Source organism: Ursus arctos, unplaced genomic scaffold, assembly GCF_023065955.2.
Source record: "Ursus arctos isolate Adak ecotype North America unplaced genomic scaffold, UrsArc2.0 scaffold_34, whole genome shotgun sequence".
Classification (NCBI taxonomy): domain Eukaryota; kingdom Metazoa; phylum Chordata; class Mammalia; order Carnivora; family Ursidae; genus Ursus; species Ursus arctos.
In genome coordinates, this window is record NW_026623030.1 from 26,818,642 (window position 1) to 26,832,193 (window position 13,552).

Consider the following 13,552-nt stretch of genomic DNA (forward strand, 5'->3'; position numbering starts at 1 on the left):
GGGGTAGTAAATTAGTAAAAAGTTCCAACAGATGTTTATACAGCTTTCTTGTCTTTCTTACCACTGTCTCTAAATTTCCAAGCTCAGTGATGACGATGTCTCTTCGCTTCTGGTTACAGGGAGGGCATCTTTCACATGGGAAATTTCGGGGTGCAGAGGGGAGGGGATGAGTGTCCTTGCACGGGTTGTCTCTTCATTCTTATTTAAAATAACCCTTATGCCCCTATGCCTCATTATAAAGACATTACAGCCCATGGTCTTGATGTGCTAATTTTTTGTTAATATACATTAAAATAGATAACTGTTAAAATAAAAGTCCCTCCATATGCCTCCTAACTGAATTTGAATACCAGTGGGATTCAGCTATTGGTTTGGATAATCTGGCCATGGGGCATTTCCTCTGGGTTCTTTGTTTTAATTAGCTGTATTTATGACTCCAAATTCAGCCAGGAATCAGCGCATGGGTTATTTCATGTTCTTTGTAGGGGTCTGTGTGAACCACCTAATTTAGAGTTTCTGCCTGTTTTTTTATTGGCACACTGGTTGGCCATTTCCTTTTGTAGCAGACACCTCATGGAGAAAGAACTTGAAGCTTCAGAACTGTCCTTTCTCTCTCAAGTTGCTAAGGGAGCCCCCAGGGCCCATCCATTCATTCTAGAAGAATAAGGCAGTAGATTCTGTCTTCCCTCACATTCCTCAGGTTCCTGTTTAGAGGGGAAATGAAACTTGGTCCCAGGCTGAAGAACTTCGTGGTAGACAGAAAAGCCTCTAGGGTTCTCCTTGTGGTGGAAAAGATTTGGGAGGGGCTGGTTTCTTCTCTTGGTGACCTACAGGAGCCTGTGCCTTAAGCCAGAGATGGTTTTGATAAAGAAGAATTGATGTGTCTGTGAGGCCCAATTAAAAAAAAAAAAAGTTAATCCTTAGGAAACCCAAATTTGGCACAGCCTGCTTCCTGGGCTTGGAATGCTAATTCTCCCTGGAGACAGAAGGGGGATTGGCTTCAAAGCATATGCAGCCTTGCCCTGGGGCTCCTGGCGGGCCTTCTACTCTGTGGGCAGGTTTGATTAAACAAATCTAAAGCCTGTTGTATTCAGAGTTTAGGAAGATCTGAGCCAAGCCATACAAGCTCCTCCCCATGGAAGGAGAAATACTGATGGTGTGTGGTCCTTGATTGCCTTTGACAATGCACGTTATTTACTGTTCCCATGTCACTGGGGGGGGGGGTGGCATATGGAGATGGCATCTGGGGGATGGTGGCCCAAACAAATGGCCTTCTAAGTCTGTAGCCCTCTACACCTGTGCTCCCTCCTGAGAGCCTGGGGGAGCCCCCCCAGAGTGAGGGTTCCCCCTCTGCTGCCCTGGAGAGCTCTGCCCTCCTGTACTGCCTTATACTTGCTAGTTTCCCCTGCACAGAAGAGAACTAGAAATATCTTCTGCCCAGCCTGATAGATACATTGCTTTGGAAGATGATAGTTTTGGGTTTGTTTTTGTTTTTATTTTTTACTTAACTGTCACTTTTGTGGCCTCACGAAGACGGAGCTTTCTTTGAGCAAATTATGACCTCATCTTCAGAAGAACAAATCGGAGTGAGCAGACCATCAAGCTTGGAGCTACTTCTCAGACTTTTCTAGGGGAGCCCAGGCTCTGTTGCAAATCCTGGGGCCCAAGTCAAGGGAGGGATGTTAATGAATTGGCTGTGGTGCATTTGTCACGGGTTTAGTGTCAATATTTGTAGTAAATGTTGCCTCCACTCTGAGACAAACAGCATCACCCGCAGAGCTGCGCCCTGGCCTCCGTGTCCTCCCAGGGGCATTTCCAACCATGGGGGACATTTGTTAGCAGCCCACGGGGAGACCCCCTTAGCCTGCACAGGTGTCATTCAGTTACTTCTTCACAGTTACAGAAAGCGCTGTGTGCTCCCCAGGGAGAGTCTTGCAGGGTTCACCAAAGAGCTTGGTGCCTTGGAAGTTCTATGCATTGGGACTGTGATTTAGGTAAGGGAAAAAGTATGAATTCAGGAAGATGTAAAGTCCCTTTGACTTGGGATTGAATGACTTGGGGGCGTACAGAATCCGAGGACACAAATGATTTTGAAAGGCTAGATGGAAGCTTGGCCTAATCCGGCAAGATTGGGAGGGATAGATTTTAAGTTTTAACTTCTATGTAAAAAAACCACATACACAGTAGAAGATGCATCTTAATAGTAGAGTGTGTGTGTCTATTATTTAATTTTTTGCCACCCTGTAAAAATTGTCAAATTCACATAGAAATAGGGGTTTCTAGCTTCCTATGAAAATCACAAGGTCAGGTTGCTTCTTGGGACCCTCACCTGGAGCTGCCTGGAGGACACCCCTGTGCATAATGCCTGGGCCCCCCAAATCACCACAGTTCCCACCACTCCCTCTCGCTCCCCCATGGAGGCTTGTGGGGCATCTGTCACTTCTCGTCGCACTCCCGCTGATGGTTTTCTGATAGTAGATTTCAGAGGAAAGTGAGGCACGTCTTGTACCCTGGTTGCTGTTAAAAATCAGCAACAAATGCTAGTCACCCTGACCGGGACTTCTGTCTTCCTAGGCAAGGGAGCAACACTGGAAATTGGAGTGTCTTCTGCTTACGGGTGTCTGGGGGGCGGAGGGCCCTTGACGTCGGTCACAGAGAGATGGTTGGAGGACGCGTGAGCGTGTAGCCTGGTGATGAGAAGAAAAGGCCCAGGGGCAAGGTGAAGAGGGGGAGACAGGACAGCTCTCTAGAAGCCTTCCAGGGGCCATGGTTCGGAGATAGACTGGGTGTGTGCTCTTTAAATCCCCAGAGTGGAAATTAAAAGGGAGCTGTGCCAGCTCACTCTAGAGAAAGAGCACGCAGAGCCCGTGAATCCCTTTGGTTCGGGTTTCAGAAGGTCGGCATCGGCTCCAAGCCTGACTCCGCCTCCGGCTCTGTTTGACTTTGGGCAAATCACTTACCCTCCCTGAGCCCCATTTGTTTTTTTTTTTGTTTTTTTTTAATATTTTATTTATTTATTCGACAGAGATAGAGACAGCCAGCGAGAGAGGGAACACAGCAGGGGAGTGGGAGAGGAAGAAGCAGGCTCATAGCAGAAGAGCCTGATGTGGGGCTCGATCCCGTAACGCCAGGATCACGCCCTGAGCCGAAGGCAGACGCTTAACCGCTGTGCCACCCAGGCGCCCCCCCATTTGTTATCTGTAAAACAGGGATGATGATGACACAGTGTGGAACCTTCCATAGGAAAAGTCTGTGTATATGGCAGAGGCAGAACTAACAGTAATCAAAGTAATCCTTGAAAATCCCTGAGAGAACACCTGGGTTCAAAAAGTTCAAAAGACAGTTGATATTAAAAAAAAAAAAAAAATTGTCTCCTTGCATTTGAGCTGTGGCCAGATGTTCTGGGGCATTGTCAGTCAAGGCTAGTTTGAAAGGGAACGCTCAGGTACCTCCGCAAGTTAGACTGGAACAGAGTTGGTGGTGAGATACATGCCCATCTTTTATCCTTCTCTCTTACAGCTTTTGCTGGAAGTGTCCTCAGATGGCAACCCCCAGTCATTGCAAGCACATATAACTGAATTTCTGCTTGTCAGATCTGCACGATAGAATCCCAGGATGGAACTTTGGGGATGATTAAATAAGTTTATAAAGGAAGGCGTGTGGTGCTGGATCTATAATAGGTCAATAAACATTATATCTACATATCAACATCCATATTCATATCTGTGTATTTTAACCCCGACTTGATTGCAAGGTCTACAGAGTCTATGACTTTGTTTTATTAACGATGCTCTCCCCAGTCCTAAGCAGAATCTGGAACACAGTGCGGGCTCAGTAAATATGTGTGGAATGTACTAACAAATGAATGATGAATGAATGCTAGAGCTTCCCGGAGATAACGGGCCAAGAGTGGTTGCCTGGTCTTTATCAGAACATTTCTAGTGGTTTCCTGTCACTGAAAGTCTTCAAAGAGGGGGGAGAGGGACATGGCACTGGGTAAAGACCTGGCTCTGGCACCGTGATCCAAGGCTGCTGCTGTTCTCATGGGGGCGTTCCTGTGCCACAAATGCTTACCTATCGATAATGGACGTGTAGGGGCAGTGTACCAGGCATCCATCCAGAGGTGGAACAGTATGAATTCTGTTGTTGGGACCTGACAACTGAGCTAATGGGTATTCGTAGTTAACATTTTTTGAGAATATAGTAGTGACAGGTACTATTACAATGAGGACGTTAGAAATATTGACCCATCTTGTCTTCACAACAAGCCTTCAAAGTAGGTGATCCTACCATCGCCAAGTTCGTACACGAGGAACGGGCACGTAGACGGGTAATTCCCTGGGGCAGTGAATGTGGGGACAGAGTTCCCACGCAGCGGCCCCTGGTCATCTGGAATTGTCACCCTCTGACCCACCTGTGAGCCAGGAGGAGAGCATCGTTCTCTGGCTTTCTCATCCAGAAGTCTGTGATCATGGACTTTCTGAGTTTGTCGAGGACTTTTGTTTTCCTCCTCATCGCCTGGAAGGTGACGTATTAGTTTCCTCTTGCTGCTGTAACGAATTACGGTCAACCCAGTAGCTCAGAACACAGCACATTCTTTATCTTACTGTCCTGGAGCTCAGGAGGCTAAAGTGGGTCCTTGGGGCTGCATTCCCGTCTCCTGGCGTTGTCCAGCTTCTAGAGGTGCCTGCGTTGCTGGCTGTGGCCCCTCCGCCGTCTGCAGTTTGGCGCCATGGTGTCTTTCACCCTCTCTCCCTCCCCTGCCTCTGGTTCTGTCATTGTGGTTCTGACTCCGGCCTCCTGCCTCTCTTTCCCAAGGACCTTGGCGATCATGTTAGGTCCACCTGGGTAACCCAGGCTAATCCTTTCATCTCACCTCCTTATCTCAGTTACCTTTCCTGTGTGCAGTAGTTTTCTACAGCTGTCATAAGTTCCCACAGACTCAGTAGCTTAAAACAACATACATTTATTTTCTCCCAGATCTGGAGGCCAGAAGTCAGAAATCAAGGTGATGGCAGCACTCCACCCCCTCCAGAAGCTCTAGGGGAGGATCCTTCCTGCCTCTTCCAACTTCTGGTGGTTCCAGGTGTCCTTAGCCTGTGGCCATGTCCCTCCAGCCTCTGTCTCTGTCTTCCCCGGGTCTTGCCCTTGTATGTCCACGTGGCCGTCTTCTAAGGGCTCTGTCAGCAGATTTAGGACCCACCCTAACTCAGGATGATCTTATCCAGCAGCTTTCATTACATCTTCAAAGACCCCGTTTCCAGATAAGGTCACGTTCTCAGGTAGCAGGGGCTAGAACTTGGACATAGCACTTTGGGGCTACAGGTGAACCCCCTACACCACCCTGTAAGGAATGTGTAAGGTAACACATTCCCAGGTGCTGAGAATTAGGGCATGGACATCTTGGGGGAGGGTCTTTATGCTGCTCCCCTAACATATTTTCTTGTCTTTGCTAAGTTTCTTTAAAGGTCTTCAGAGGAAGGAAGAAAAATGCAATTTCCACATTGTAATTATGATTTAATCTTTGACTATCTATCCTTCTGATCAGTGAGGGCCTCATGTGCTCCTGTGTCGGTAATTGTACTGTTTGTCAGTGAACTGTGGTCTCCGGAACCACAGTGGCCAGCCACGCCTCGTCAGCAGGGGAGGAACTCATTCAGGGTTGTAGAGAAATAAATGTAAGCTCATGCTGGTCTTGAAGACGGTATCCGCCATCTTTTGGCTGCCATAATTAAGTTCCCAGCCTTCCGGTGTCAGCTGGACTTGTGATAATGAGATGCTAAAGGCCTCATAAAAGGGCATTGACATTTTAAAGCCTTCTCTGCCCCAGGGAAGGATCTTGTTTCCAAAGTTGGTCTGAGAGGGGTAAGGGAAGGCAGTGGAAGTGCTGCAAAAAATACAAAGTTTTCTGCTACTCACTGAGATGAGCAATGTGTGGGGAGCTGGTCACTAAAGAGAACCCGATGTCCCCTCTGGAGGACATCGGCTTTGACAGAGCAGCTCCTTTTCTGGGTTTGGCAGCACCTACGAAAGGCCATGTGAGCCCGTCTTCCTTGAGTGGTTGGATTAGTAGAGCGGGTATGGTGGAAGGTAGGCGTGCCCTGAGCACGGTCCTTGGAGAAGCACATCGGAGCTGGTGTCGCTGAATACGGTGGAGGCGCTTGGACTGGGACTGGTGTGGTAGGTGTTGGCTGGTGCACAGGTAGTGGTGACATCCTGCACTGGTGAGTTTTGTTTTGTTTTCATTTGGTTGCAAGTCATAGAAACCCAAATCCACTGTCTTAAGCCAACAAAGGGGCAGTGTATTGAGTTGTGCAACTAAAAGCCAGGGTGACTTCAGGCAAAGTTGGATACAGGGGCTCATCTGGACTTGGTCTTTCTCCTCAAATTCTGCCTTTCTCTCTGGGGTTCTAGACATCTTCTTCCTGCGATCATGCTGTTTCCTGTGCCCAGCACCCCTCCCCTGTCCCCTGCACCTGTGGACGTCCCACTGTCCTCTGCCCTTTGCATAAGGCCCCCCTCTGTGCAGTCACCTTGTTCCTGCCATTGTGCAGCCCACGGGTCCTCCCCCCTGTGTGTCCCTAGGTAGATACATGTATTAGGGACTTGTCACATGGCACGTCCTCATGCATGGTGGCACGTCTGCCCCTTGAGGGCAGGGTCCGTGTCCCACAGGTGGTCCTGTCCTCAGGGTCTATCCGAGTGAACAGTCACCACAGCACACAGTGAACACACCTAGCGACAGCACGCCAGACCCCGTTCTGCTTGTGTCAGACGTGGCAGAGTGTTCCACCTGCACGGCCCCCGAGGTGGGTGTGAGTGTCACCGCAACCTACGGCTCCGGAACCCGAGTCGCTGTGCTCAGTGCATTTTGAGTAAACATGAGTCCACTGCACATCCACATTCGTCCACCAAAATGTGGACCAACAGTTCTTCCTGTGTCTTCGCTCATTCTATAGACAGACGTTATAAAGACAGATGTTTCTGGAAACCCAGATTTTTGTGGAAAGTTCTGGCTTTTAAGTGATAGCAAGTCCTTCAGTTGAAAGAGCTCTGCAAGCACATCTTGCCTGGGGCTGCCGGTCGTCTGACCTTCCCGCCCTGGGACAGCAGGACATGAAATGGAAGAGGCCCCCCGGTCGCAGGTGGGGGTGGGACAGGGGACGTTGTCAGGACCCCACAGGTGTCAATGAAGGGGAGGCAGGGGGCTCACGGTGGTCTCTGCACTGACTTCTCTCAAAAGGGCCCTTGTCGGTGCTGGGCTACAACAGGCTTCCAAGAGGCTCTCCGATGGATCCTAATTTTATTTAGAAGGAGACAGAGAGAAATCCAAAGGAGGCTTAAGGCGATTTCTTTCTCTCTTAGCAATGCTTGGCAAAAATTCCTACAGAGAACACTGTTATTCTATTTCTGGGCATGAATTTCCTTCCCTTTGCCCACCACCAGGAGCCAGGCGGCTAAGAATAAGTTGTCAGGCAGCTTGGCTGTTATTGCCCAATTTTGTCCTTCTCTGTGCGGCGATTTGGACTTTTATTGTTCCTTCCTAATTGGGGACAGGGCATGCATTTCCTGTTGGCCGGGGGATGGGTAAGGCCGCCTTCCCAGCGCTTTCTTCCCATCAGCTCCACTGTGATTTCAATATGAATTAGCTCTTTTGTTCATTTCTGTCTTTGGCATTCCAATTAAGAGCTGACATTCTGGAATTGTTTCTGCGTAATGCAGAGAAATCTTGGCATGAGCCAGAGGAGGCCCGTGAGCCTCCCTGCCTCGCTCCCTCGGTCAAGATGACCACGTGCTCCCTGCCCACCTCTCTCGGTGCCCCCCATCAGCTCTTCTCCATCCTGCTCTGCTCAGGTCCGAGGTTGGGTTGGGGGGGGCGGTGCTAGGGTCTTGGGCCTGTGGATGTGTCTCGGGTATCAGGCAGGACCTGGGTCTCCTGGAGACAGATTTATTTTGTGTTCAATAGGAGGAAAGGGGACCCTCGTTGATGTTGTGGTGCTTGGTTCACAACTTAGACTCCCACCAGGCAGTTCTGGTGCCGAGCAGAGTGTATCAGCTCCATAATCAAATTCACTGGGTTCCCCGAAGAACTCAAATAATCTGCACAAACTTTAGCAGTTAACGGGGTCACTTAGCCACAAGCAGTAGGCACAGGTGTGAGTGGATTTTAGTACAAAGGTGTTGTGTAGAAGCTGCTATCACACGTGACCATTTTTCTAGCAGCTTTTGAGGGTGTAACGGGTAGGCCACAAACCGCACATATTTAAAGTATACAAATTTGCTGTTCCAAGTCCTACATCACCAAACTCAAGACAGTAAACATCCTCAATCCCCAGACCTTCTTCATGCCCCTTTGTAATATACCTCTCCTGTCCCTCTCCAGTTGTCCCCAGGCAAACTCTCTGTCCCTGAAGAAGGATTGTCATTTTCTGGAGTTTTGTATAAATGGGATCATAGAAAGTGTGTTCGCTTCCTACGTCTGGCTTCTTTCACCCACACAGTTAATTCGAGATTCACACATGTGGTTGTGTGTATCAGAAGCCACTCCCTCTTCCTGCCGAGTGGCACTCCACTGTGTGACATATCGTAGATCATCCCTCTGTTGGCAGACATTTGGCTCGTTCCTAGTTTTTGGCTGTCACATCTATTGCTGCTATGAACATTCATGCAGGTTTTTGTCTGGACATAAACTTTTGGATTAGAAAAGTTGAATCATATGGTAAGTGTACGTTTAAATTTTAAAAACCTGCCAGACTTTCTAAAGCAGTTGCACCATTTTACACTCCTGTCATCAGGGTTTGAGAGTGCTAGCTCCCCCATACCCTTGTCCACACTTGGTATGGTCTGTCTTTTTAGTTTTAGCCAGTCTACTTGTACTTCCTTATAGATTAATGATGTTGGACTGTTTTCATGTAAGATTTGCCATCTACTGATCTTTGGTGAAATGGCTGTTCAGATCTTTTGCCCATTTTTTCATTGGCTTGTTTGCTGCATATTATTAAGTGTTGAGAATTCTTTTGGTTACAGGTCCTTTATCCATTATGGGATTTGAAGTCTGTGGCTTCAGACTTACAAACCTAGATTCAAACACAAAAATGAAAACCCAACAGAGGTGGTCCGGATTGCTATTATCTCCCAACCTATGAAGCACTGGGAGTTTCAAGATATTCCAAAACCTTCCTTCCACAGAAATAGCTTTAGAACACTGTATCACTAGAAGGGCAGAAGCACATGATCAGCTCAATAAACACAGAAAGCATCGGACAAAACCCACCACTCCTTCATGCTAAAACACCCAGCAAACTAGGAATAGAAGGGAACTCCTCAACAGGATAAAAGGCATGTCCTTAAATTTTCAGAGTTAAGTTTTATACTTCCTTTTTTGTTTGTCCCTAAGTATCGTGTACTTTTGGTGCTATTGTAAATGGAATCGTTTAGTGATTTTTATTTTCAAGTTGTTCCCTGATAGTGTGGGGACACTTACTTGATTTTTTTGTAAGTCTGTGGCTTGTCTTTTTCACGATCAATAGGGTCTTTTTTCTTCTTTTTACGATAGGGTCTTTGGAAGACATAAGTTTTTCGTTTTGGTGAGGACCCATTTCTCTATTTTTTTTTTTCTTTTACAGATTATACTTTTGCTGTTATATCTAAGAAATAATTGCCTAGCCCAAATTCATAAAAATTTTCTTATATGTTTTCTTCTCAGAGTTTCATAGTTTTAATTCTTATACTTAGGTTTCTGATACATTTTGAGTTAATTTCCATGTATCATGGGAGCTAAGTACATAAATTCATCTGTTTTGCATACGGCCATCCGGTTGTTCTGGCACCATTTGCAGAAAAGACTGTTCTTTCCCCCATTGAATTGTCTTGGCATCCCTTTTTGAAAATAAATTGATCATATATGTAAGATTTAATTTATGCATTCTCAATTCTATTGCAATGAATGAAAAGTCTCTCCTAAGGATAGTACCACATTCTCTTGATTACCCTTGCTTTGTAGTAAGTTTTATAATTGGGATTAGTGGACCCTCAAGCTTTGTTATTCTTTTTTGCATTGTTTTGACTATGCTGGGTCCCTTCACTTTCCATGTGCATTTCTGGATCAGCTTGTCAATCTCTACTGAAAGGGCATTTGGAATTTGGGAATTTTGATAGGTTTCACATTAGATCCATAGATTGATTTGGGTAGCATTACCATCTTAACATTAAGTCTTCTGATCATGGACATGGGATGTCTTCACATTTGTACAGTCTTTATTTTCTCATGACAGTATTTAAAATTTTCAGAGTTAAGTTTTATACTTCCTTTTTTGTTTGTCCCTAAGTATCGTATTCTTTTGGTGCTATTGTAAATGGAATTGTTTAGTGATTTTTATTTTCAATTTGTTCCCTGATAGTGTGGGGACACTTACTTGATTTTTGCATATTGATCCTGTACCCTGTAACTTTGCTGGGTCTGTTTATTAGTGTTATTATTGTTTATTAGTGTTAACAGCTTTTTAAGTGGATTCCTTAGGATTTGCTATATACAGGATCATGTTGCCTATAAAGAATGATAGTTTATTACTTCCTTTCCAACCTGAAGTCTCTTATTTCACTTTCTTGCCTAATTGCCCTGGCTAGAAGCTCAGTAAAATGTTGAATAGAGGGGCACTTGGGTGGCCCTAGTTGGTTCAGCGTCCGACTCTTGATTTTGGCTCAGGTCATGATCTCAGGGTCGCAGGATCAAGCTCCATGTTGGGCTCCATGCCTATGGGGAGTCTTCTGGAGATTCTCTCTTTGCCCCTCCCCCTGCTCATGCATTCTCTCCCTCTTTCTCAATTAAATAAATCTTTAAAAAATGTTGAATTGAAGTAGTGAGAATGGACATTTTTGTCATTTCTCTGATCTTAGGGAGAAAGTACTTTGTCTCCATTAAGTATAATGTTAGCTACGAGGTGTTTTTTTTTTTTCCTTCTCTTTTTTTGGGGGAGAGGACATGCCTTTTATCCTGTTGAGGAATTCCCTTCTATTCCTAGTTTGCTGGGTGTTTTAGCATGAAGGAGTGGTGGGTTTTGTCCGATGCTTTCTGTGTTTATTGAGCTGATCATGTTCTGCCCTTCTAGTGATACAGTGTTCTAAAGCTATTTCTGTGGAAGGAAGGTTTTGGAATATCTTGAAACTCCCAGTGCTTCATAGGTTGGGAGATAATAGCAATCTGGACCACCTCTGTTGGGTTTTCATTTTTGTGTTTGAATCTAGGTTTGTAAATTCATGCTGCTTAATTGTTTCTCAACCCCAAAACAGATGGGGAAAATTGCAGCAGCAGAGCTTAGTCTTAGACTCGAGAATAAGCTGTTGCCGTCCGTGCCTTGTGAGCTAGAGTCTGAAGCAGAGTGCGTAGAGGGAGGCTTCTAGATTGAAAAATTTGTTGTATAAACATGAGCCAGGTTTAGGGATGGACTTTCTGGAATGCCAGCTCTCTGGGGCAGACATGCTAATCAGGGCAGGAAACTGATCTGATTTGGCTCCTCCTGAGGAATGTCCAGTCCCCTTGACACGGAGCTTGATTTTAGAAGCAGAAGCCCCTGATGTTTTTAGACGTTTGTTTAGGCAGGGGTGCGTAGGCTGGTTTTGTGTGTGTCCTATATAGTGAAGTGAAACTAAGTATAAAAGTGTTTTTCCCAGCACAGCAAGGAATCGGGACATTAGTCGTGGCACATCCCTCCTTCCACGAGCAGATCCCTGGTGTTTGCACACAGCCTGTGAGGGGCATCACAGACAAGGGAGTGGGGCCAAGTTATGTTACGTCATCATTTCCGGTAGCTTCCTACTCTGCTAAGTTTCTGTGCTTTTTGTTAAATCCATGGGGACCTTTATCTGGTCTTAGGAGTGGAAGTGTCTAGCACCCCTCTTCTGTCCTGATGTAACACGGCTGCTAAGCAGGTCTGAGGAGGGAAAATCAGAGATCAGTGCCAGATTGGGGACGGTGTCCACATGACCTGTACATAAATAACAGAAACACTCGTCTTAAACCTTCTGGGTTGGCCGCTCCGGGAGGGCAGGGCATTCTGTCAATTTCGCTCCCTGCCGATTCCCTCCCAGCTAGAGCAGCACCTGCGCACAGTGGGTCCTCAGCAAACATTTGTTGAATTATGAACTTCAAAAACCTCTAAAAACAATATCCCAAAGTAACAAATATCACTATGCAGTCACTTCCTCGAGCCACACATCTGGTTTGAGAGAAGAGAAGAAATCGCTGGAATCTCAGTGCTGTGTCTGGCCCGGTGTGGCCACGCTGGGGCGAGCACAGCTCATTGGGGGATTAGGCTGCCTCCTCAGGCTCTTCACTGTTAATCTGAGAGTGGATTTGCTTCAGAGAACATTGCAAGGGTAGCTCCTGTTCTCCAGATCCTGCTCGGGGAGCTGGGGGTCTGGGCACCAGTGCGAGGGTGCCAGTCTGCATGTTTCCACTGAGGCCGAATCTGGACCTTCTTCAGTGAGTTAACGGCGACGGTATAAGAAGACGTTTTTGTGATGGCTATCCGGGAGAGACAGATGGGCTCCCTGTTCTTATGCCCCAGCTCCAGCACCTCCCGCGGTCTGGGGAGCTCATTCTCAGCAGTCGTCAGCCATCAGCAGGAGCAGAGTGGGTGACATCTCCCCTGTGGCCAAAGGGAAGGCGCAGCAGGACCTCCGTGTGGGCCGGTCTTTCTTTAGATTCCACCTCTTCCCACGCGCGTCTCTCGCACGTGCACTGCCTGAGTGAACGCTACCGCAGGCGCGGCTTTGGATGTCAAGGGTGAGGGGTGTTTAACTTGTCGGTTTTTTTGTTTGTTCATCTGTCTTCACCTTCAAGCTGGTAGCTCCGTGACGGGGGGTGGGACCCGGCCGATGTGGCTTACGGTGCATCCCCGTCCCCCAGCGCCACGCTTGGCCCCATAGGGCAGGCACTTTCTGAGTGGATGGCAAATGCAGTCTCGTGGGGTGAGGGGCTTATTGGTGCCAGAGATGATGCCACCACTCATGGACGAGGGGCAGGCTTGGGGTCTGGTGGGCCTGGGTTCTAATCCTACCCCAGCTCTCACTCTGGGGAATCTTGGGGAATCTGTTTTTTTTTTTTTTTTAAGATTTTATTTATTTATTTATTTATTTATTTATTTGAGAGAGACACAGACCGTGAGAGAGGGAACACAAGCAGGGGGAGTGGGAGAGGAAGAACCAGGCTCCCAGCACAGCAGGGAGCCCGATGCGGGGCTCAACCCTGGGATCACGCCCTGAGCTGAAGGCAGACGCTTAACGACTGAGCCATCCAGCCGCCCCGGGAATTTGCTTTTCAAAACGAGCCTCAGAGACCGAATTTGTGTATGGTAATAACTAGCATTTATTGAGCACTTCTTCTGCATTGACACCTGAGCTCTTCGTGCATATCAATTCATGTAGGCTCGCCCCTCCCCAGGCGATCTGTAAATTGACTTATTTTAAGCATATCCTGAGATTAAGGTTATTGTCTTCCAATGATACAAACGTGTCCTCTTTTTCTCTTAAACATTTCAAATGTCTGTTGAGA

At 46.9% G+C, this 13,552-nt stretch overlaps 1 protein-coding gene across 1 annotated transcript in view; it reads left to right on the forward strand.

Moving 5' to 3' along the window:
* The window catches only part of TMEM132B (transmembrane protein 132B), a 356,834-nt gene that overhangs the window by 315,448 nt on the left and 27,834 nt on the right, over positions 1 to 13,552 (forward strand). The window lies entirely within an intron of this gene.